The sequence below is a fragment of the Gracilinanus agilis genome, chromosome 6 (genome assembly GCF_016433145.1).
Source record: "Gracilinanus agilis isolate LMUSP501 chromosome 6, AgileGrace, whole genome shotgun sequence".
Lineage (NCBI taxonomy): Eukaryota > Metazoa > Chordata > Mammalia > Didelphimorphia > Didelphidae > Gracilinanus > Gracilinanus agilis.
This window is the reverse complement of record NC_058135.1, coordinates 186,139,062-186,163,281: the sequence shown is the minus strand read 5'-3', so window position 1 is coordinate 186,163,281 and position 24,220 is coordinate 186,139,062. Positions and strand designations below refer to the sequence as shown.

General features: G+C 33.0%; 1 protein-coding gene across 2 annotated transcripts in view; it reads left to right on the top strand.

Moving 5' to 3' along the window:
- PCDH7 (protocadherin 7) overlaps positions 1-24,220 on the top strand; it is a 481,400-nt gene that overhangs the window by 347,312 nt on the left and 109,868 nt on the right. The gene's annotated exons all lie outside the window — the stretch shown is intronic.

The following is a 24,220-nucleotide window of genomic DNA, read 5'->3' as shown; positions in this document are numbered from 1 at the left end:
GGAAGAAAAGAAAAAGCCAAAAGGAATATTTGGTCAAAAGCTTCAAAAAGGTAAAAAATTATATTGATAAGAGAACATTGGATTTAGTGACACTTGAGAGTGAGGTTTCAATGGAATGGTGGATTTAGAAGCCAGATTTCAAGGGTTTGAGAATTCACTGTTCAGATGTAAAAGCAAAAAATATATATTACTCTTTCTGCCAGTTTAGCAGGAAAGCAGAGAGAGAGAGAGAGAGAGAGAAAAGATATTGAATATTAAAAAATGTTTCTAATTACTTCTCTCCTTACTGTACAGTATGAATTTTGAAAAACATATTCTACTATTTTTTTAGCCTTATCATGTTCTAGTTTTCTCACTACTTTGTTGATTCAAATTTGGTTATATTTTTACTAGGCCTGCATCTTAAATGTGTCCTCTTCCGGTCTATTCTCATGGACATCTTCCAAAGAAGTCTTCTTTTTCATTAAAAATTCAGTGTCACTTTCTCAAAGTTGTCAGATAATGTAGATTAAAGGAAAGAAAAATAAATTGCTTATTGTAGACAACACTATGCTAAGCTAAATCTATGAATACATACATGTGTGCAATGTCTACATTATTGACCTCAAATTGTAATATACTCCATAACTGATAATTGTACATTTGCACACACAGTTGTACATAATAACATTTCAATATGAGCATTAGCCTGCCTTTACACTTTGTAAAAATGTATTCTTTTTCTATTCTTTGTTCCAGGGAAATTCTAATACTCAGAGTTTCAGGGATTAGTGTGAATTTATGCTTGTTAAAATAATGACCCTTTTTCCTAAAACGTATTTCTTAAAGTGAACTACTTTGAGGGGAAAAAAGTTTTCCTAATTAAATACTCTATTCCCTCTTCACACCTTGTCAAAAATGGAAATGGAACTGTTTTTCTGCTGCTCCATGTTGGTTCATTTAAATCTCTATTTCAAGACATAATTTTTATATTTTATATTTAAACCCAATCATTCTCATTTTGATGTGTTAAAAGCAATCATAGTCAGTAGGTTCTAATGACAAGAAGTTCTGTATAATAGAGCCTGGACTTTGAGTTCGAAGGCCTCCTTTTTGATGTATGTAAGCTATGGGACCATAAGCAAATCACTGAGCCTTTTTTGAACCTTAGTTTTATAATCTGTGAAAAACATGATCATGCTTGAATTACCTGCCTCATAGGATTGTATGTTGGGTTGTAATTAATAAAACACTAATGAGTTATTATTATTATTATTATTATTATTAGTTACTTCACATGATCACCTAAGAGCCAATAGCAAAAAAAAAAAAAAAAAAAAAAGACTGAAATGGCAAAAATGAACCTACCAAAATGAGTTGACTGTTAAGACATACTCAATTTAAAGGGGATAAAACGTAGCTTATAGATTTTTGAAAAATCTGCAGGAAAATATTTGTGTTCTGCTTAAAGTGGTGAATGTATGTGGTTATGCTCAAATGTATCTCTCTCATACATATCCTTTTGATGGCATTTTTTTCATTAATATTCAGCAGCTAATCATTTTGACATTTGAAAGTCCTGATAAATCTTATATGGATAATCTTTGTAGAATATTATGTTTTGATTGATTATTTTATTATAAAAACACATTAACTTGCACTGTAATTTCTTTCATAAACAGATAAAAAATTGAAGTGGATGTTTTTAACATTATTGAGTTGACTGATAGAAACAAAAGAAAAAAAAATAAAGCTACCCAAATACCAAAAAGTAATTGTCAGTTTTAATTAATTCAATGTTAGATAAATCCAACAGGCTTTAGCATTTTTTTTAATTTTAATTTTTTTTAAACTTTTTGCATAGGACTACTTTAGAAGCTCCTCTCTTGGGTGTTGTCCTGTCTCAAATTTAGAGAGGAAAACAAAAAGATATAGTTTTGGCAAGAAGTGTTAATGTGAGGTCATCATCACTAGATTGTAAGCTCCTCATTAGATTTTAAATTCCTTAAAGTCAGAGACTGTCTTTTTCTTTATTTATCCCTGGTGCTTAACAGCATCTGGCACATAGTTAACATTTAATAACTGTTGATTGATTGACTAACTTGTTGTCTATCCTCAAACATTTTGTTGTTGTTGTTTTTTTAAATTTGTTTTATGTAAGCATAGCAACAGAAGAGTCAGTCCTGGGTTCCTGGGTGAGGGGGGAGGACTTTATTTCTTACCATCATGGAAGGTCAGATATAGTTAATACTGATTCCATTTGACTTGAGCTTTCCAAAGACTGGCTCTGCCTTAAGTCTGGTGAAAACTCTAAATCAATTACCTGGAGAACTTTTTTTTTTTAACTAGTCCAGCTGGACTTTCCTTTTTTGGAACCTTATAATAAATAGGCTTGATGCTGTCGGGGGAAGGACATTAGTTGATGTGTGTTTTCCTCCTGGTGTTGAATCACTTGAATCAACTAACTAGAAACCATGATAAAATAATTTCATATATGAAAATTTGTCACTAATAAATAAATGTTAATCTTAAATGAAAAGAGTAGTTAAGATGGTAGGCAAAATTTAAATGCCTATTAGGATACTTCTTTGTCATAGTAAAACTGCTTTTAATCTGTTTTTCATATTTCTTAGCTTTTTTGCCATATTCAACTTTATTCCATTTAAGAATAAAAGTTATTGTACTTCCTTAGAAATTAATTTATTAGAGAATAAAATATTAGATTCATGATAAAGTATTATGTGATTTCTTGAAAGTCATGGTTATTATATATTTCTCAGAAATATTGTTTCTGAAGGGAAATATTAAAATATTTCTGGGCTAAATTTAAACAAGGGAAAACATTCTATTACCTGTCCTAAAAAGGAAATTATTTTGTTTGATGCTATCTTCTATATTTGGGGGTGTTTGTGTGTGAAGAATGCTGGTGTTTTCAAGCACTTTCCTAACTGGATATGAAAACAAAATGGAGCAGTGTGATAAAATCCATTTCTACTTTCCTAACTGGATATGAAAACAAAGTGGGGCAGTGTGGTAAAATCCATTTCTACTTTGTCTCTGCCAAAACCTTGTGATGTGAAGTTAGGTTCATCACTTCCTCTTTAAAAGCCTCCAGTTTTTTTTTTTTTTAATATGCAAAGTAAGAGGGAATTCACTTAATTTCCTACTAGCTCTAAAATCTTATGAAATTGGTATTAAAAGATTATGTTGATATTTAATCAGGTCTCTTCTTCCTATACCACTTTGCTATTAGGGCCTCCTCTAGGAAATTATTTTTTTTATCTGACTTTGTATATATCTTACATCTGTGCAATTATTTACATGTTGTCACACCAATTAGAATGTGAACTGCTTGAGGACAGAGACAATGATTTTGTTTTTATTCGTATCTGCAGCCGTTAGCACAGTGCTTGGATTATGATAAATACTTAATAAATGCTTATTGATTGATGGAATGACTGATATACAAGGAGTTTGGTTAGTAAATTTAATAATAACCTATAATAAATAAAATATTATCATGCCATTACAGGTCTATATATAGTAAGTACAGAGCACTAAATTTGGTTGGGGGAAAAAAGGGAAAGTTCTTTTAATATATAATCTTATAGGGAAAGGAATAAATAAGTGAAAAAATATTGGACATGTTGAATTAATTCCACTTGGTATTTAACAAGCATTGACTTATGAATTCTTGTTTTTTTAAAGACTGCATATGGTTAATTTAATATTGAATGCTTTGTAAAGAAAAAGAATTTATAATTTGTCATATGCCATTCTTGTAGAAAGAAATGAGCAATATTTATTTCCATATAGTCCTAAGATGTCAGAGACTGAACAGATGCACAGAAAATTGAACAAATTCTTTTGTCACCCACGTTAAATGTCCCAGTGGTAGGAATCCCAAACTGAGACAGCCTCTTGTGGATTTCATTTACTTTGATGACTGCCTGGGCTCCCAAATGCTAATTAAACTGGTGGCAGAAATGTTGTAATTTGGCACAGGTGTTAATAATTTCCAGAGGTGGTTTAATGAGATGCAGTCCTTTCTTTCTTATCTCTTTGGAAAAAAGGACAAGTGCTGACAAAAGGATATGTTCAAACACCTTTTAGCCCCTTAAAAAAATGAACTATAATGACAATAGCTTACATTTGTATAACAAGTGACTTTTAACTCAAGCCCTCCTTTATCTGTAGTTCTACTTTTTTTACAGTTTTATTTTATTTTGTTTTCAGTTTTATTTTATTCTTAAGGTCCATTAATATGTGTAAATTTTTAATCAGTACCCTGATTTTTGAAGTGCTATTGTTTCCTTTTAGAGCATAGCTATTTTTTATCATCTCACTTTTGTTTAATTATGAATTGAAATGATTTATTATGTAATCCATTCATAATAACTACCATCTCTGCATTTATCTTGCTATCAACTATACACATTGTTTTTCTTAGTAACTTTGGAACATGGTCCACAGTTTCTCTCTCTCTCTGCACTACTGCCCAGCAATCATTACTAAAACATTAATACCGATAACTCTTTCAGCATTCTGACCCCATAAAACACCTGGACCTATTAAAAAATCCAGTGACCTACTGTACCCTATTTCAGCCATCAACACTCACGATTACTCTTTAAACCTCTCTGGCTTTCAGACTTGCCCAGCCTCCATGATCCAGAACATTATAATTCCATTCTCTCAAGCTACTGCCGTCATTCAAGTTTCTTCTCTACTCATATAAGACTCAATGTTTGCCATGGTCAAGAACTTGAAAGTTTTGCCTTGTACTGCTCTAGATTCCCTTTCTTTCCTTACCCCACTTAATATGCATTATCAACATGAAGATCCTAATTTCTAGATGTTTCACTGGAAGATTTCTTGGCTTCTCTTCTCTGGATACTGACTAATATTATCTATTAAAAAATTTTGACTATTCTAACCTTTAGAAGTTTTTGTCATATCCTTAACAATTGTTTTTCCTAAATATTTTCATGTCTCCTCTAGATGCCTCAAGTTATCTTATTTAAGGCAGATTATTAACTTCTGACTCAGCTAAAAAGATTGTAGCTATGTGGAGCCTTCCCAGTTCTACTCCATTAATCAATACTTCTTATAGTCACCCCCTCTGATCTCATTCCCTCTAGCTTCAGAAACCACATCACCAAGTTGTTGTTAAATCTAGCATCTCTGTCTGTGCCATTGAAATTTCAGAGAATTATGGTTTACTTCAATAGGAAATGGAAGCCAAAAATGAAAAGAAAGAACTATTTATTGAACATTTAGGCCAGATTGGTACAGTGGTAATAACTATTCAAGGAGAATCACTGAGGAAGATACAAAGATTAGAATTGATACCATTTGTCTATATGTCTATACTCTACCCCTTTATTAGGGATATGAAAAAAAATTGAAAAGACAATATTATATGAGATACATACTCTAAAACCTGTAATCTATGCCAGGATTCACATTATTTCCATTCTAGAATCAAAACATTTTGGGTGGTTAGTTATTAACAACTTCTGAGATTTTTGAGGAAACTGGCTCTTCCCCTTTTGATTTCAGGAGCTATATTTAAGGTATAGTTTCCTAGGTTCTGCATGAAGAATGTTTTTCCAATCTAGAAAAGAATCAACCACCCAAAAAAGTCCCTAAATAAAGAAAATATTAGATCATTAGATACAGGATTGAGTGGAATCATACTGTTGTATGATATTACAATTAAAACTGGATAGGATTTTTATTTTATCTATTGCGATTTCCTCACTTTACAATTACAGAAATAAAAGCCCAAAGAAGGTGAGGGACTCATCTATGGTACATGGGTAGCAATTAGCAGAGCTAATGTCCTAACTGTTCTAGGATTGAAATTGTTAAAATAATTTGCCCTCCATAAATTTTCTTAATTTTGCCAGAATTCAGAGATTTATGGGAAGGCGAAGAGAGACATACCCTTTATTTGAGACAACTGTTTAAAAGTATCCTCTGAAGCTGATATATTCCTTAAAGATTCCTTGATTCAAAAGAAATTTGCTTGCATAAATCTCCATCTTAAATACACACATGAATTCTCTCTCTCTGTTTCTCTGTCTGTGTCTATCTGTCTATTTGTCTCTCTCTCTCACACACAATACACACACAGTCTGAAGTTTGTAATTATTCATTGATATTTGGTAAATGACACATGTTCTTTGAGTAAAATAGAGTTGAAATTTGAATTGCTTAAATAAAAAACTTTTTTTTTACCTAAAGTCACACATGAGTTAATCACATTCATTTTATATGAATGGCATGCCACTTACATACATATCTTAAGTTGCAACTGGGGCCCAATTCTTTCTTAAATAAGAAACAAACAAAGCAAAGACAATAGCAACAAAAATATAAGTAATCCAGTGATAAGTTCCATTTCTTATTGTGCTGCAAAGAATTTCATCGAAAAGAACAAAAGATCAACCAGACATATAAGATTAAAAAAAAAGGGAATGATTTTTTAGGTAACAAATTCCCAAATTATGACCGCAAATATAGATTTAATATGTATATTAAAAATAATGAACTACATCATTTCTTCTCCCTTGAAAATGGTTGGCATGTGGAAAAGAACAACTTTTTAAAAAATGACTTTGAAAGTTTCAGTGAATTCTAATTACTTAAGGCTTAGTGGCAGTAATTGAAAAGCTAATTTGTTTAGTAATGAACTTTATCTACAATTGAAGGAGACCACAAGTACATTACAGAATTCAAAAGTAAGGACTTACTTTCCTTTTTAGAGAACAAGGTAGGGAATGAATTTATTCTTGCCATTATTTAAATTGATGAATATTAATTATGCTTTGATCTTTATGTTTTTAGAATAAAACCAGGAGTTTGGGAGTTAAGAGTTTTTCTCACCAGTAATCATGCTTAGGTATTACTTTTGTTATACTACTTATTTATTCATTCTCCTAGCCTTCCCATATCCAGTCACTAAATGCTATAACATTTGGATCCAAAGGAGAGGCCATTACATTTGTGGCATACTAAGGAATTGGAATTTCTTTTGCTAGTCATTGGGGAAGCTATTGAAAATTTTAGGACAGAGAGTTTGGACTATATGACACTGTGTTTTAAGAAGACTTGTGTGGCAGCATTTTCAGACTGGAGATGGAGGATACTGGTGTCAGATCAGCTAAGAAATTATTTCTAGTAGTCCAAATGTTTTGTAATGATGTGGGCTAGATATATACTGGGAAAGAAAAGAGGATATCTTGGCTCATGCCAAATCATTTAAAGTTTTATTTGTAATACTTGTGATGAGCAAAATAAGGAGGTCTAAAAGTAGGTATTTATTCAGCTGAGACAACTCTTTACTAGCCCTAGCCAAGAGAAACTTTTGATTGTATATTAGAAATATAGCTGTATAAAAAGACAAAGATAAAATAAATGCATTATTGTCTATTTTCTAGCTTAATCAATGGTTATTTCTTCTCACCTGTTGCCAGATAAGTATAGCAGTAACATACCTCTGCTATAATAAAGAGATTAAGTCTGCTTGGTTGCCCAAAGCAGATCATCTAAGAAGTTAGGATCCTAATTTCACAATATCCTGAAAGTAGAAGATAGAAAAAAACAAATGGCTCAAACAGTAGTATAAATTTTCTTATGCAATAAAATAAAATAAGGGCCCTCCTTTGCCTCTAAATATAAAAATACAGGTTGTACCATTTGTTACCAACATATGAATAGATATTGGTTTTTTTTGGTTTTTTTTTTTTTTACTATCTTGGAAATAAGACTCTGATACCTCCAAACTCATCTGACTAAATTTTGGAGTATCCAACTGGATCCTTTGTTAATTTTTCAAACCTTGATTTACTAACTGTTCAAATCTGGAAGTTGAAGGAGGAAGGAAAAGTCAAAGATTACTCAAAATGTTCAATTACTCTTGGTGGGGAGTGTTGGTATGCTACTGACAGGTTAAGAAGAGTAGAATTTGAGAGAGGGAGAAAATATTCCATTTGGGGTATTCATCAATAATCTTAAGGTTTTTGATAAATACATTTACTAGCAGAGAATTGGAAATGTGGAGCTCGATAAAGGAAATTGTTTCAAGGAATATATTTTTGTCATTTACAAAGAAGTGAGTTAAAAACATAGTAGTGAAAAAGGTATATGAGAGATAATATATCTTAAGAAAAGAGGAATAAGAATGGAACCCTGAAAAATTCTATGCCATCATAGAAGTATCATATAGGTTTGAAAAAAGAATATAAATGAGATATAAATACAATTTCTTGGCATTAAGAACTTAGTATGAAAGGCACAACAGTATTTATATAACCAAGAAGAAAGGTTTCCTTCTTATCTCTGAACCATCTTCAAATCCATTGCCAAATTACAGATGATTGTTTCCTCAAGATAACTACTGTTATTCTGTTTTAAGCCTTTCATTATCTACTATATGACTATTTCCTCATTAAATATTTAATTACTGTTACTGTGTTATTATGTGCTAGAATTTTGATTGCACCAAAGCTCTATATAACACAGGAACAGGAATAGCTTGTTTTGTTGGTTACCTCCCCAAACATGCCAACTAAAATGCATAGTTAGTTATGTAGTTTATAATCTACATATTAGACCATTTTGATGTTTCATACATAATCATGTTATTTGTTTATAATTATGCCTATTTTGGTTCTGGTAAATAGTCATGCAAGATCAAAGGGATTCTATGTAATGTGATCCACCTTCCTTAAAATGTTCAATATATAATTATGTAATTAAATATTTAGGTAAATTGAAGCTGATATGCAGATAAACATAGTATTCTTATGAAACATATCCCATAGTATTTTAAAGAAAGTGAACTTAATGTGGTGGCACATGCTTATAATCTCAGCTACTTAAGAAAACTGAGGCTGGTGAATCTCCCGAGTTCAGGAGTACTGAGTTACACTGGTCCACATTAATTGGGTGTCTGTTCTAAGTTTGCTATTAATATAATGAAGGGAGTGATAGTTACCCAAAAAGAGGCAAACTTACCCAGGTCAGAAATTGAGTCAAAAAGGTCAAAGCACATAGATAAGAGTAGGACTAGACTGTGAATAGCCCCAGACCTTGTAATCTGGGCCAGAAAGGTCAAGGAAAAGGGAGAGGGAGAAGAAGAGAGAGAGGAGAATGGGAAAAGTAAAGCATTAACTAAAAAAATATTTTTCAAATATTACATTTAAATGATTCTTTTAAAAATTTACTTCATTTAAATATTGATATTATTCAAACATATTTTAAAAGTTAAAATGAATTATCACTTGACAATAAAGAATATTTCTTAGATGAATAATAGGGAGATGAGCATTGACACTTAATTTTAGTTTAAAATCTGATAAATTTAAAGATGTAAAGATTTATGCATATTAGCAAAATTTTACTCTTTTCCTCTTACTTTTAAATGTTAAAGAAACTGCAAAACAAGCATATATATCTATACTTAGAAGTCAATATTCATATATTCATATATTTAAAGATAACTTTCTGAAAAATATGAGATGTAGGCAAGTCTATGGTAAATTCCAACAATATGTAAATTCCAGTAATATATATTTGCTTTGTTTCCTCTAAAACCATTGGGAAAATTAGAAGCCATATGACCATTAAAATTAAAATCATCTAATTAATAGTCAGCTAAATGGGTATCTTATTATGAATTTGTGGAGTTTTAACTCAGATAGTAGAATTGAGTTTCTCAAAATTAATTCTTATGTTGCTATGATACTAATAGAAAGTTGCATTTGAAATTGCCATCATGGTTATTTAAAACTTTAAGTAAAGGGGGGCAGCTGGGTAGCTCAGTGGATTGAGAGTCAGGCCTAGAGACAGGAGGTCCTAGGTTCAAATCCGGCCTCAGATACGTTCCAGCTGTGTGACCCTGTGCAAGTCACTTGACCCCCATTGCCCACCCTTACCACTCTTCCACTTTGGAGCCAATACACAGAAGTTAAGGGTTTAAAAATATATAAAAATTAAAAAATTAAAACTTGAAGTAAAAATAATACTTTTTAGTAATTTAGCCTTATTAAAGCTATGATAGAACTTCAACAAATTGAGAGAAATGTAGGTATATAGCAATACATATTAGAGATTTAGGAAACCTACCATTCAGATATTATTTCTATTAATAATAAAATTAATAGGTTGTAAATTGATATTATTAATAATAATGAATATTTCTGTGCCACTTCTGTATTTTCTTCAGGTTTTTGTTTTTACTTTCAGAGAACAAAAGTCATAGAATAACCTTATCTTTATCAAGAAAATTAAAGAAAAATCATAAAATACATCTCTTCCCATTTTTTGTTTCCTTTTATTATCTACCCTTTCAAATTTAGACACTTTTTCCTCATAAGCAATCACATGTTTTCTTTTCTATTACAAAACTAACATAAAACCGTTCTCTACTGACTTCTAAAAGCTCTCTAATCTTGACACTTATTTTCTGCTATTAGCTTTTTCCTGTTTTCTTTCCTTCCCTATGCAAGCCTAATTGGTCTATTCTTATCCACTTAAATAGAAAGGGATAGTATTACTGATTGGTGTAGTGGAGACAATGAAAGGAAGAAAGAAAAGGAAACTTTTTTCAGCTTCTTTTGGGCTTTTGATATTTTTCTTTCCCCTTAGGTAGAAGACTAATTTTCTTTAAGGTACAGAAGAAAAATATTTTAATGTTGAATTGAACTTCATATTGACAGAGTAGGATCATTATAAGACAGCTCCTGCTACAATTCAGTAGGTCAAGAGCAACTGTATCCATGATTCTGGGCGAATTTGTGAATATGACTGCTGATTCAGTATAGGTGTTATTCGAAAAGTCACAGAGATTTGTAAAAGCATATTATGTGTGTGGATTAAAAAAAAACATAGACCCAATTTTCAAAGGGGATGAGAATCTAAAAATTATAAGCTCAAGAGTTTGATTTAAATTCCCTTAAAAAATTTAGACCTTTTTATTAAAAGGATGATATGAAAGCACTCTCCACCTTGAGTTACTATGATTTTATCAAAAACAACTGATTATAGACTAACCTCATTTCCATTAAAAAATTTGGACCAATTATTAGACTGGCATAGTAGAGTAACTTTATAGACATAATCAACTTGAACTCTAGAATATTGTACAGGTGTATATCTATAATTAGGTGAAATCAATATTGGTTGAGTGGCCAAACCCAAAGGGCAGTGATAAATAATTTGATGTTAACCTGAAGAAAAAAACTAGATGGTGTCCCAAGTGTCTCTTCTGAGCTCTAAATTATTTAATAGATGCAGACTCAAATAGAATATTTTTCCACCTAACGTCTACAAATATCTCCATAAACTATCAGGATGCTCTTAATGTAATAAAATTCAACCAAATTCAGTCAAGTGTAAAGTCTAAATTTAGACACCAAAAAATTAAGTATACCTGTGGTGATGTAACTGCATAAAAGTTGGTGGGAAGATATCTGTGGGTTTCAGCCTGCTAAAAACTTAACATGAAGTCAAAAGCATGACTTGACAAACAAGCTAATGAAAACACAGTCCAGAGTTCCAAATCCTTAAATATTTTCTCTTCAGAGGTGTTACAGAGAGGATTCAAGCTCAGGACTAGATAACTTCTATTGTCCTTTATAAGTCTGAACTACTTTGAATCATAACCCAACATAGTAACATTTACTCCCTTCAGTTTTTTTGTTTTTAACACTTACCTTCTGTCTTGGAGCCAGTACTGTGTATTGGCTCCAAGGCAGAAGAGAGGTAAGGGCTAGGCAATGGGGGTCAATTGATTTGCTCAAGGTCACATAGCTGGGAAGTGTCTGAGGCCGGGTTTGAACCTAGGACCTCCCATCTCTAGGCCTGGTTCTCAATCCACTGAGCTACCCAGCTGCCCCCACTCTCTTCAGTTTTAAAAACTTCTGATCTAATTAGTCCTGGCCTCCTGCCCACTAATATCTCACTATAAACTTTCTTTTTGATTTCACCTCATATTTAAAAGAGATGTTCTTAAGGGCTATACATTTTGTGTTCACAATTTAAGAAAATGGTTACATTCAGTTCATTTATAGTATTTTAGCCTAATAATCTAAATATAGGCTGCACTGAAATAGACCACACCCTTAAAGTGTGATGTCTTTGAAAAGATAAAATATATATTTGCAGATCAAAAAGTGACACCACGCTAGTGCCTCCACTCAAGTTTTACGTACATCAAATTGAGGAGATAAAAATGAAGACTATTTAGCATATTTTTGTTCACAACTTTCTTTGACCTGCACTTTGGGGGCATTATCAGTTTCATATTCATATTAGCTTTTCTTTATAGAACTTGGTCTCTTTGGTGATATAATGAAATCTAGGAAGGACTCTTCTCCTCAAGGTCCTTTACAAATTGGAAATCTGAAGCCTAGAATGAGTTTGCAACTTGCTCAAAATCCCACAGTAGCAGAGACGAGATTTTTACTGTGGTCTATTCACTCTAAATCCTAGGCTGATTCGTCTATACTATCCTATAAATCAACACACTGTTCTTTATTTCCAGGGTAATTTATTTTAAGAAAACCATTATGAATGTGGTTTCAGTTTTACCTAAAGACTGCCCTTTGTTTTATCATTGATATTTCCTCTGCCTATTAGAATCTCATTTCATGGCTTCAAGTGCAAAGGTGATATTCAGCTTTACCACTTTCAGGCCAGTTTGTTTCCATTTGCCTTGTACCGCATCTAAGTTATCGAAGGTATTTTTCTAACTAAATGCCTACGTAGGTGTCATATCAAACTCAACTGGTTAAAAGGTGAAGTTTTGATCTATATTTGTATATCCACTTTCACAGCTAACTTTCCAGTTACAATGATCAACAGCAAAATTACTGGATCATTTATGCTCTGTATCTACCTCATTATTGTGAACCTGGAAATTCTTTCTCCAACACAATCCCTAGATCCTTATTCTTTTCTTTGTAACTACAATGTAATGCATAGTCCACATCTTAATTATTTAGGGTCTACAGTATCACAACTTGTTCATTTCTGGTTTCACTGAGACTCTCATTCCTTTCAACCAATCATTAATTCAGAAATAACAATCATTTTTCTCATCTTCCCTCTTTCATATTTATCGTAATCATTATCATCATTATTATTGTTATTATGGAAAACATCTGGAATTATTAATTGCTATTAACATTCACTTCATTCTCATTCTACAGGAACACATTTTTAAAAAACTTCGAATATTTGCAATTTTCTTTCTCCACTAGTAGTAATATCAATCATACATATTTTGATACTCTAATCATCTCTTCTTCCTATTTCTACTTTCTTATACCTACCTTGAATATTCCTTCTATTTCAGAATAAGCTCTGCTTTCTCATAGCATATGACTTATCCTTGAAGCACTTTGACTTAAGAAAGCCCTACTCAATTAATTTATAACAGTTCCCCACTTACCTTTCTAGCCACTCACATCCTATTTTCAATACAATCTTTAAAATTGGCATTCTCATATATTAAAGAGCCAGAATTACCAATTTTCAAAATTAAATCATTCATTATTAGAATATTAACATAATTATTACTTCAAAAGATCACCAGCGTAGTTATATACCTCATTCCTTTAATGAAACGAGTAACACCTCTATGCTTTGGTATAGACAGTTTCAAAAGTTGATATTAAAAAAAAATTAACACCAACTGGTATAGGATAATTCTTATCATAATCAAATTCTAATATCCCCAATTTTACAGTTTTGTGTAAATTATTTAGATATTTCACTTTCAAAATTCTTTTTATTTGTACCCTTGACATTTAATGATGAGCATAAAGAAATTAAAACCTAGATATTCAATCACTTGACCTACATCCAAACAAAGATCTTAATTTAGAAATTGAAATTATCAGTGTCTAATAACTTTAATTCTGTTTCTCTCACTGGAAATCTTTTTTCCTAAATTTTTTAGTCCTATGTTTAAAAAAGGAAAATAAAAGCTGTCTTCATTTCCGTATCCATTGATAGTGCATTCATTTTGTAATCATGCTATCTGTTAAGCTGAAATGGTAAGCCCAGAGGGCAGAGATCATATCTGATCTGTGTACTATGCTATATAAGTGTGGATTCACTGTCAGCATTTAAAAAAATAATAGAACTTCAAATGGGATTGATTTAAGCCTCCTAGTCAGCAGTTAGTTGTGGTGACATGAATCATGCTTTCAAATGGTAATTTGCACCTGTTACCTTTCATCCACAGGTCTTCAAATACTTACACCTTAATTAATTATTCCCCAGTGATGCAAGTGAGATCTTATCTTCTTTTATTTATTTTTTTAAAGATGAGACTGAGGCAAAACAACTTTTTTAATAAAGAGTTCAATCTCATTTTCAAATAAAAAAACAGAAGTCAGGTCACTTTTGTTGGTATAATGCAGACATTACCTTGGGAAGGGGGTGTTCAAATTTTTTGTGATAGGAATCACTCTTTATAGGAACGGAATGATCATTTTACACCACTGACTGAATGTGATCTCAGGAAATGTCTATGTTGTATTCCTGTTCATTGCTGTTCTCTGTTTTCTCTACCCCTCCCTAAAACTTCCTCCCACCCAGGTTGATATCATGTACTATATTTAAGATCAGGTGCTGTGTAAATTACTTTTTTGAAAGTCTTATAGTATGATTACTGAAACCATTATGCTTCTGTATTATTAAGATACTAGTAAATAACAAACATGTGACATCAGATAATCATTTAATGGAGGAAAATGTTAGGCAATTCATTATTTCAAGGTGTTCTGAGATTTTTTTTTGTTTTGTTTTTTTCCCTTTTTCTCGCAGTTGTTGCAGAGTGTTGAAGGCTTCAGTTGGCATTTAAACGATTGCAGAAGTTTATGTGTAATTATTTTTGGCAGGTTTTGTGGAATTGTTTATGTTAGTGATAAATGTTTTTTGGCAGGTTTCATCAAATGTTTGCAAAAGTTGCAAGTGGACTACAGGTGTGTGATTTGTCTTAAAGAACATGCTATCTGGAATAAAATAAATTTCTTTTTGTTAGGAAAATCTGTTAATAGGCTTTATAATATGAATTAAAATATACCAAGACAAAACTCTAAAAGACATTATGAATGTTTTTTGCATTTGTCAGTATGCTTTAATATTATTATTTTTATGAATTGCTGCAATCACTTTATTAGTATTGGGCTAGATATTTTAAAGTTCTACTTATGTTCATTAAGTAGAATTTAGTAAATTATAACTTTTAAAATGGAGAGATGATAGCATATGATATTGTCAAAAACATAACAAACATCTATGACAACTTAATAATATTTTAAATTATATAAAAAGTCTATTGCTTTTTCCTCCCTCCTCCCCTGATCTTGGTTCCATTACTAGCTCCTTCTCCACACCACGATACCACTTCTCCATTATTCTTTCTATCTATGAGGAAGGTAAATCAGAAAGAGAAAATTATCAAGACAACTAAATCCGTTTTTATTAAATTATTGTTTGTCCTCTGTGATCTCCAACGTTAGACATGAGTCTTTGTATCTTACTTACTAAGAGTTTTGATAGGAGGCAGCTGGGTTGCTCATTGGATTGAGAGTCAGGCCTAGAGACAGGAGGTCCTGAGGTCCAATCTGGTCTCAGACCCTTCCTAGCTAGTTGACCCTGGGCAAGTCACTTAACTGCCTTTGCCTAACCCTTACCACCCTTGCATCTCCCTTACACTTGCCAAGGAATTTCTAAGACAGAAAACTAATCTAGATCAGCAACTTCTCTCCAACTAAAGTTGTAGATCATCTTCTGGGATTCTGAGAAGTTAAGCAACTTGACCAAAGCCACATAGCCTGTATATGTCAGAGATGGGGCATGAACCCACATATTCCTGGCACTCAGGCCAACATTATTCACTGTACCAAACTTGTATTCTTATGTTTATTTTGCTATTATTCAGTCATGTCCAACTTTGTGACCCTATTTGTATTTTCCTTGACAAAGTTTCTGAAGTGGTCTGACATTTCCTTCTCTGGCTTGTTTTACAAATGAGGAAACTGAGACCAACAGTGTTAAATGACTGTGCCAAGGTCACAGAGCTGGTAAGTATCTGAGGCCAGATAGTAATTTAGGAAGAGAGCTCTTTTTGATTCCAAGTCCAGCACTCTCTCCCACCACATCATATAGCTGCTTTTATTCTTCATTAGTTTTACTAGAAGTATTTGGCAGTTACTTCCCTATTAGAGTGTTTACTCCATATTCTCAGTGATGGACATCCAAAAATTTAAATCTCCCCTATGACCTAGCATTGGACTCCACATATAGTAGTTGCTTAAAAAATCTCTGGTGAATTTTTAAATGGAATCCAGGAGAACTCTGAGATCATAGAGAGTTGTGGAAGAGCCTTCAAACCAAAGTCTTCTGAATAGCTTCAAATCTAGCACACCTTCTACCCTGCCTTTCTAGCTCAAATTTCTTCAGAAGATATTTTATATTATTTTTACATTGGGCATACATGACTCCATGTAGATAGAAGTGGATGGATGATGCAGGGATATTCTTTTCATTTAAAAGTCACTCTGGTGCCATTTGTGGTGCCAAAAGGTTAATGTTGATTGAAGGTATTTTTCTTCCTCTATTCTCACCATCTTAGGCTGTATTTTGGTTTCTCCTTTTGAATCGAGTTGGTAACACTCTGTTGTGATTTTTTTGTTGTTGTTGTTGGTGATGATGCTTATATCATTCTGAGGAGTTATCACAGTTGTTTAAAATGAATGAGAGACAATCTGTGTCACTCTAGTTAAATAGCAGTGAAACCTTTACTGTGACTCACATTCAAATGCAAAAAAACCACTTTCATTATGAATAGTACACTCTTTTTTTTCCTTTCTCAGCCTGTATGTGATTAAAGGAATTAAAGTGTTGGTCTACATAGCAAAAACCTTTAGCTTTTAAGAGCTTACTTTATTGTTTATCTGGTTTCCTCCTTGAAGCCAAAGAAGAGAAGAAATCCAAATGAGCTTTACTTGACATTCAGCCTTAAATTGACCACTTTAAAACCTTGACAATGTTCAATGATTTAATTCTACTCTCCTTCAAAGTACCAGTTTTAATAAATGATAATTGGTTTCACATGGATATGCAGAGCAAATCCATCATAAATCAAAAATTGTGAAAATGTTTCTTGTACTTTAGACTGTATCCTACCTAGCCAGAATAAAGCAAGATTTGTTCATTCAATAATTTATTTAATGGAGCTCTATTAATCACTTGTTCAGTCATTCTCCAAAATTAGAACTATCTAATAGACCCATCTGAAATAATTGGTCTAAAACTTTTGTATTTCAGGAGGTGGCCAAATTTACAAGATACATGATCAATGTTCTACATTTCTGTGAATTTGCAAATGATGGGAGAGACTAAGAAAAATAAGTATGCTAATTTAGGGCTAAAATGTTTACTTGTGAGAAAGAAGGCTATGAAAGCAATTTCCCAAAGGAAGAAAGATATGTAGAAATACTATGGATACCTTTATTACTTAGATTATGGCTATTGTAATACTTTAAAATTGGAATATGTTTCTTTCTAAAATGCACTCTATTTTTATCTTTGTGTATGTAAATTTTAAAAGTATTTAATGTTAAATTTAATGATAATCACATGTATTTCTATATATCATTATCCAATTCAAAGTGCAAAGGCTCTAATGACTTTTATTTTCTTTTTGTTTAATTCTCAGCATGAAGTTCTCCCTCCAAGTGATACTAACTAGAAGTTAGTAGTTTTATTTCATTCAGAACTCTCACTACATATAGAAAAGGATTTACTATATCATTCGTGTCATCTAAATATGTTTAGACTTATTTACCTCAATTTTTTTGCTATTCTTTCCTCAAATATTTATTAGAATCTTACTTATCTCCACAGCTGTGCTTATATCATTCATTAGACCTAGACTACTCTCTCTATATTATTTTCTCTGGGTCTCCAGCCAGGAGGAATGGATTCTTCTAGGAGATTCCAATTGCACCCTGCCTGCAATTCTCTTATGCTTAGAATCTATTTTAAATGTTATTATTTAAGAATAAATTGTTTACAAATGTCTTACCTCCACTAAAAGTGGCAGGCAGTGAAAATACAAAACAAAACATACTGGACTCATAAAGAGCAAAGATCTTGGTTTAAATTCCTTTCCTAACACTTTAGCACCTAGGAGAAATCACATTTATTAGAATCAATTTCTTCCTCTATGAAAAAAAAGGGTTATGCTACTTTACCTGTAAGGTTCTTTCCAACTCTAATGTGCTTTAATAAGGGTAGGAAAGTGTCTTTTTATCCTTTGTATATTATCAATAATTTAGTCAATAATAGAATATTAGACTATAAGCTCCTTTAGGATAGGGGACATGTTTTTGGTTTTGGGTCCTCAGTAGGTAGCACAATGATGTGAATATAGTAAACAATTAATGAATACAAGTTGATGGGATTTGTTGGATGTATCAATGAGTAAACCATTTCTTAGCATGAGTAACTTAATCTTAGGATAGTGTTTATTTTTTCTTTACTCTATTTTCATTTCAGAACAATTTAAAGAGCACACTCCCTGTTTAGTATGTCAAAATCCCTTCACCATAATTACTGTGGTAATAGTTTCTAACTTGACAAGAGAAATCAAACCATAGTCTCTGGAGTGCTGTAACCCATACAAGTCTGTGCAAGGAAGAATTTAAAGATTTAAAACACAGAGTACAAGTCAAAAAAAATCCTAATAGTCTCTCAAGAAATATCATAGCCCTTAAAGGAATCTTCTCTTCAGTTTTTATTGTCTTGCAGTTAGACAGGCCATCCTTCCACTCTGAAAGTTACTTATTTACTTAAGTTATTCTAAATCTAATCAGAATGCTCAGTCATGTTTCAGAATAAATAGAAATGCCAAGTTGAAATTTTAGTTGTTTTAAAAATGATATTGCTGGATGTTTTACTGCTTTTAACAGAAACATGGTTCTGAGTAATGAATAAATGAATAAATAATAGTTAAAGAGAACAGAGCCTGGCCTTCCATTCATGGAATGAAGTATTTATTTGTACCTACAAGAGAGTAGTTTGTAAATAGAAGTCAAGAATAACAATGGGGTAAAATCATTAATCAAAACATAATCAGGTATGTCCAAACTCTTTTCATTTTAAGGCCAAATATGGAGCATCAATCAATCAGGTGTGAACAGCCATACTGCACTTGACTTTCCTGTAAAACCCACCAGGCTGATTTGTGCTGTCAGAACAAGCTAGGCTATTTGTCTCTTTTTTTTTAATCTTTTTTTTTTATTCTCTGGATGATTAGGTGAGACAGGAGGATGGCACCACCTGACAGCACTTTCCCTTGCTAATCACAAAATGATTAATTAGAATAACAGGAGAGGGTCAACTATTCTTGTTATGAAGACTGACCACATCCTGGCTCTAAACAAAAGTATCTAATCTCCCTTTGATATGTGCATGTTGAATTAATGGATGTAACAGGCATATTATTGGGCATGGATAGTCTCTGGAGGTTTGATTAATAATACAGCAATCCTGTATCAAGCCACTACCCGTTTTATGTACAGGCATTCCTTGATTTATGCCAGTGATTTGCCCCCTAAAGATTGTCTGTGAAGTAAAAAATCTGTAAATTGAATCCTATTTTTCTGTTAACAACTCATAAATTTGACGTGTGTGGCCATGTACAACTAATTCTCCTTGGTGTTTAGTTTATGTTATCTGTTTCTAAAAATAGAAATGTCATGGCCTATTTTTGTCATTCCTTTGCTCTTCCCTTTTTCTTGACTATTTTAGACTTGGGATAGGAAGATTTAATCATCCTACATCCTGACATCTTTATCTTGCTGACCTTTTTCTTTCCCTTGAGCATATGACCTAGGACTTTTATAGGTTGGAGGCAACAAGAAAATAGACGTGGTGGAGAGGTGATAGCAGGGAAACTGAGGCACCAGTACGTAGTAAAAAGAAGACAAAATACTAAACAAGAGTTGCTTAATACATTTACTTCCATAAAACTGTAATATTAAGAGTAATCAGTACTGATGCTATTCAGTCTCCCTTAGCATATTGCTTGACACATAGTTAACACTTTGCAAATGCTACCTTTCTTTTCCTTTCCTCTATGATATATACTTTTCTAATCTTAGGTCACTTTTCTACCTTTTTTACACTATCTCCCTTTTGGTTGAAATATCCTTTTAGCTGTTCCCTGAAAATACCGTTGCATCTTACATTTCGGTGCCTCTAAGCTTTCATCTAGAGCACATTCCTTTCTCAGTTCTATGCTTCAGAATCCCTCATTTTGAAGCTCATTCAGGTGCCACGTTCTCCATTGGGGAACTATTTGTTCATTTTGTTTGTTTGTTTTGGGTGCTGATGTTTCTTCCATTGGTGGTGATCATAACTCTTCACTTCTGTGTCTGCCACCTGATATTATGAGGCCTCACTTTCCTCACCTGTAAAATGAAGGAATTGGGCTAGACCAGTGATTCCCAAAGTGGACGCTACCGCCCCCTGGTGGGTGCTGCAGCAATCCAGGATGGCGGTGATGGCCACAAGTGCATTTATTGCTATTAAAATTAAAAAAAAAATAATTTCCAGAGGGCTAAGTAATATTTTTTCAGGAAAGGGGGCAGTAGGCCAAAAAAGTTTGGAAACCACTGGGCTAGACTGACTCTTAGATTCCTTATGATAGAATATCACCTTTTCTTTCAGATTTCTTGTCAGTGTCCTTCCATAAGTCAACCATGGGTGGCATTTCTGCATATATGTATATGTGTGTTTACACACACATACATGTGTGCATAGAAAACATGTGTATCTATACATATATCTAGTATACTTATATATACAAATACACATTAGATGCCTTCCTTTCATTCTTTATATCACTCAGAATATCTGTTTCTTTTCTGAAATTTTTGCTACTCCCTTTTCCAAATATATATTATTGAAAAAATGAGTTATAGGGGACAACTAGGTGGCTCAGTGAATTGAGAGTCAGACCTATATATGGGAGGTCCTGGGTTCAAATCTGACCTCACACACTTGCTAGCTGTTTGACTCTGGGCAAGTCATTTAATGTCTATTGCTTAGCCCATACCACATTTCTCTCTTGGAGCCAGTACAAAGTATTGATTCTAGAATGGAAGATAAAGATTCAAAAAATATGACTTAAATCACTTTTTTCCATTCATCTCATCTTAGGAAACATGCCATAGGATGCTTATACTTAACATGCACCTTTCTGTTGATTTTTAACTGATTTGTAACTAATTCTCCCATTGTTCTATATGAATTATACCTCTGATGTAAGGCTTCTGATTGCTTTTTACAGAGCTATGCCAAAGAACTTGCAAAGTAGAAAAAGGTTATTTTAATGGGGCAAGGCACGGTGGAAGCCAGTGGTTGCAAAGGAGAAAAACTCAACATTATTTTTCCAAAGCACTGTTTTATAGGTCCTTGGGCCCTATAGATCTCCAAGTACACAGTTGCCATCTGCCAAAAGTATTTTTTTTTACTGTTGGTAAGACTGATGGAATTAGCTATGGATTTCACTTACAAATTTTTTTGTCTTACTGATCTTTCTCCTCTCTCCCTTCAACATTTGGCCTAGGATTTTTATGGGTGGAATGAAGTAAAAGCATAGACTTGGAGGAAGTGTGGTAGCAGGGAAATCCTGGCACCAGTATATAGTGAAAAGAAGACAAGTTTCATTGAATCACCTTGCAAAGAAAAGTTAGATTATCTAATAGTGTGTTTGAAACAGTTTTCTTCAAGTTAGGGAAAAAAAACAAACCTGTAAATATGGTAATAATAGTAACTAACGTTTACATTACACTTTACATTTTCCAAGTGATTTGCATATGTTATTCCATTTAAATCTCAAAAAGTTTCTTTCAAGTAAATAAATTCAAGTATTGTTATTCTTATTTTACAGATGAGGCAGCTAAGACTTAGAGAAGTGACATGTCTTGCCTTTGATTGCAGAGCTATTTGACTTCAACTCTAAATTCTTATAATATCACTGAAATTGCTCTCTCCAAATTTACCAATGATTTCTTATCCAATCCAGTGCTGTCTTCTCAAACCTCATTCTTCCTGAATCCTCTGAAGTCTTGGCATTATTAATCATCCTTTCCTCCTTGATACTCTCTTCTCTTTAGGTTTTTGGGGCACCATTTTTAGTAGTTATCTTTTTTATATTTTATCATTCTTTCTCAATCTCAGGGAGATCATATCTTCTAACATCTATCCTACTTGATTTTCTATTTTGGGCCCTCTTTCCTTTTCTTCCTATACTATTTCGTTTGATGATATTATCATATCCCATGGATTTGAATATTGTCTCTATGCTGATAATTCTCAAATAATTTTGTATTGATAGAAGTCTCTGCTGATCTCTAGTCTCTCATCCAAAACTCCCTTTCAGACATCTCAAGCTGGATGGATGTTCAGTAAACTACTTAAATATAGTCCAAAACAAAAAGAACTCATTATCTCCCCCTCTAAAATCTCCTCCCTTCTTCTTTCTTATTACCATAGAGGGCATCACCAACTTCTAAATCTCTTAGGTCCACAACCTAGGAGTCATCCTCAATTCCTCAATATCTCACCCTTTCCTGTATTTCAATCTATTTTTAAGGCTTGTTGATTTCACCTCTGTAACATTTTTGAGTATTCTTTCTTCTCTCCTCTCATATTAGTACCACTAGTGAATCTGCTTGCATCAAATCTCTCTCCATTCCAATCCATCCTAAATTCAACCAATAAAAAAGTTATTTTCCCAAAACAAGGGTCCAAACATGCCATCCCAATGTTAATAAAATCCAATGAGTCCCTATTGCCTTCAGGATCACGTACAACATCCTCTGCTTGTTGTTCAAACCCTTCATTCCCTAGCCCAGCATTGGCAAAGGATTGGAACACCAGCTGGGCTGGGCTGGGGAATTGCTCTGTTCCCCCTTTTCCCAGCACCAAGGGCATTTTTTGCATGTCCCACCCCTCTATCCAGCCACCCAAAGTGAGCACTTCCTCCTTCCACTCCTTGGGGTAATGGAGTTGGGGACTCATAGGCAATTCGAAGTTGCAGTTTGGGCATGCGAACTCAAAAACATTTTCCAGTGCTGTCCTAGCCCTTTCCTACCTTTCCTTTTTTCCCATTTTCCTTACCCCTTACTCCATGCTTTGTTATGTGTTCTTTGATCTAGTTAAGGTTGCCTCCTTGCTTTTCCACAAATAAGATACTCCTTTTAGTTCTAGGCATTTTGTCTGGCTCTCCTGCAAGACAAGAATGCTTTTTCTCCTAATCTCCACTTGACTTCCTTCCTTGGCTTCTTTAAAATCTCAACTAAATTCCTATCTTTTACTGAAAGCCTTCACAAACACTCTTCATTCTAATGTCTTCTCTCTGTTAATTACTTCTCATTTATCACATAGATACATAATTAGATAAATAGATATCCTATTTATATAGCTTATTTGTATATATTTGTTTGCTGGTGTCCTCCATTAGAATGTGAGCTCTTTGAGGGCAGGGTCTGTTTGCCTATTTTTGTGTCCTCAGCCTTATACAGTATTGGTAAATCCTGGTTGATTGATGTCTTAGAGACAAGATTTGAAACTAGGTTTTCCTGACTCTGAGTCTAACATTTTATTCACTGCTGCCTCTCAGAGAAATCTTTCTCATTACTCTTGAAGCAAAAAGCATTATTGTACAGAACAATGGCTCTCTATGATCTCAAGATAGTTCTACCATTGTGGTTATGATTCATTCTTTTCAATTAAACAACAATTAATTGTCAACTTTCCACAAGGCGCCGTGTTGACTTCTGGTTAAATAGAAGATAAAAACCTCAAAAATCTTCACCCAATACAAGGGCCACCGATTGTTCATATAGCCAGACTGGACATTCTAAGCATTGTTTCTCAGCATCTAATTATTCACTTAACCCTCCCTTTGGCATACCTAGGAGGCTCTGGGTCTTAGTTACCTCATCTTAAAAAAAAAAAGTAGACTGGGCTAGGTATCTGACATATGGGATTTACAGTGACATTGAGAAACAAAATATAGTTGAGGATTGTAATTTTAATTTGTTTTGGTGTCATTTCTTTAATTTCGAGTCCTTTTGCCTAAAAGGAATTTCTGACTTCAGGAAAGAACTTGACCTCCATTTCTGACCTCTTTCTATTCTGT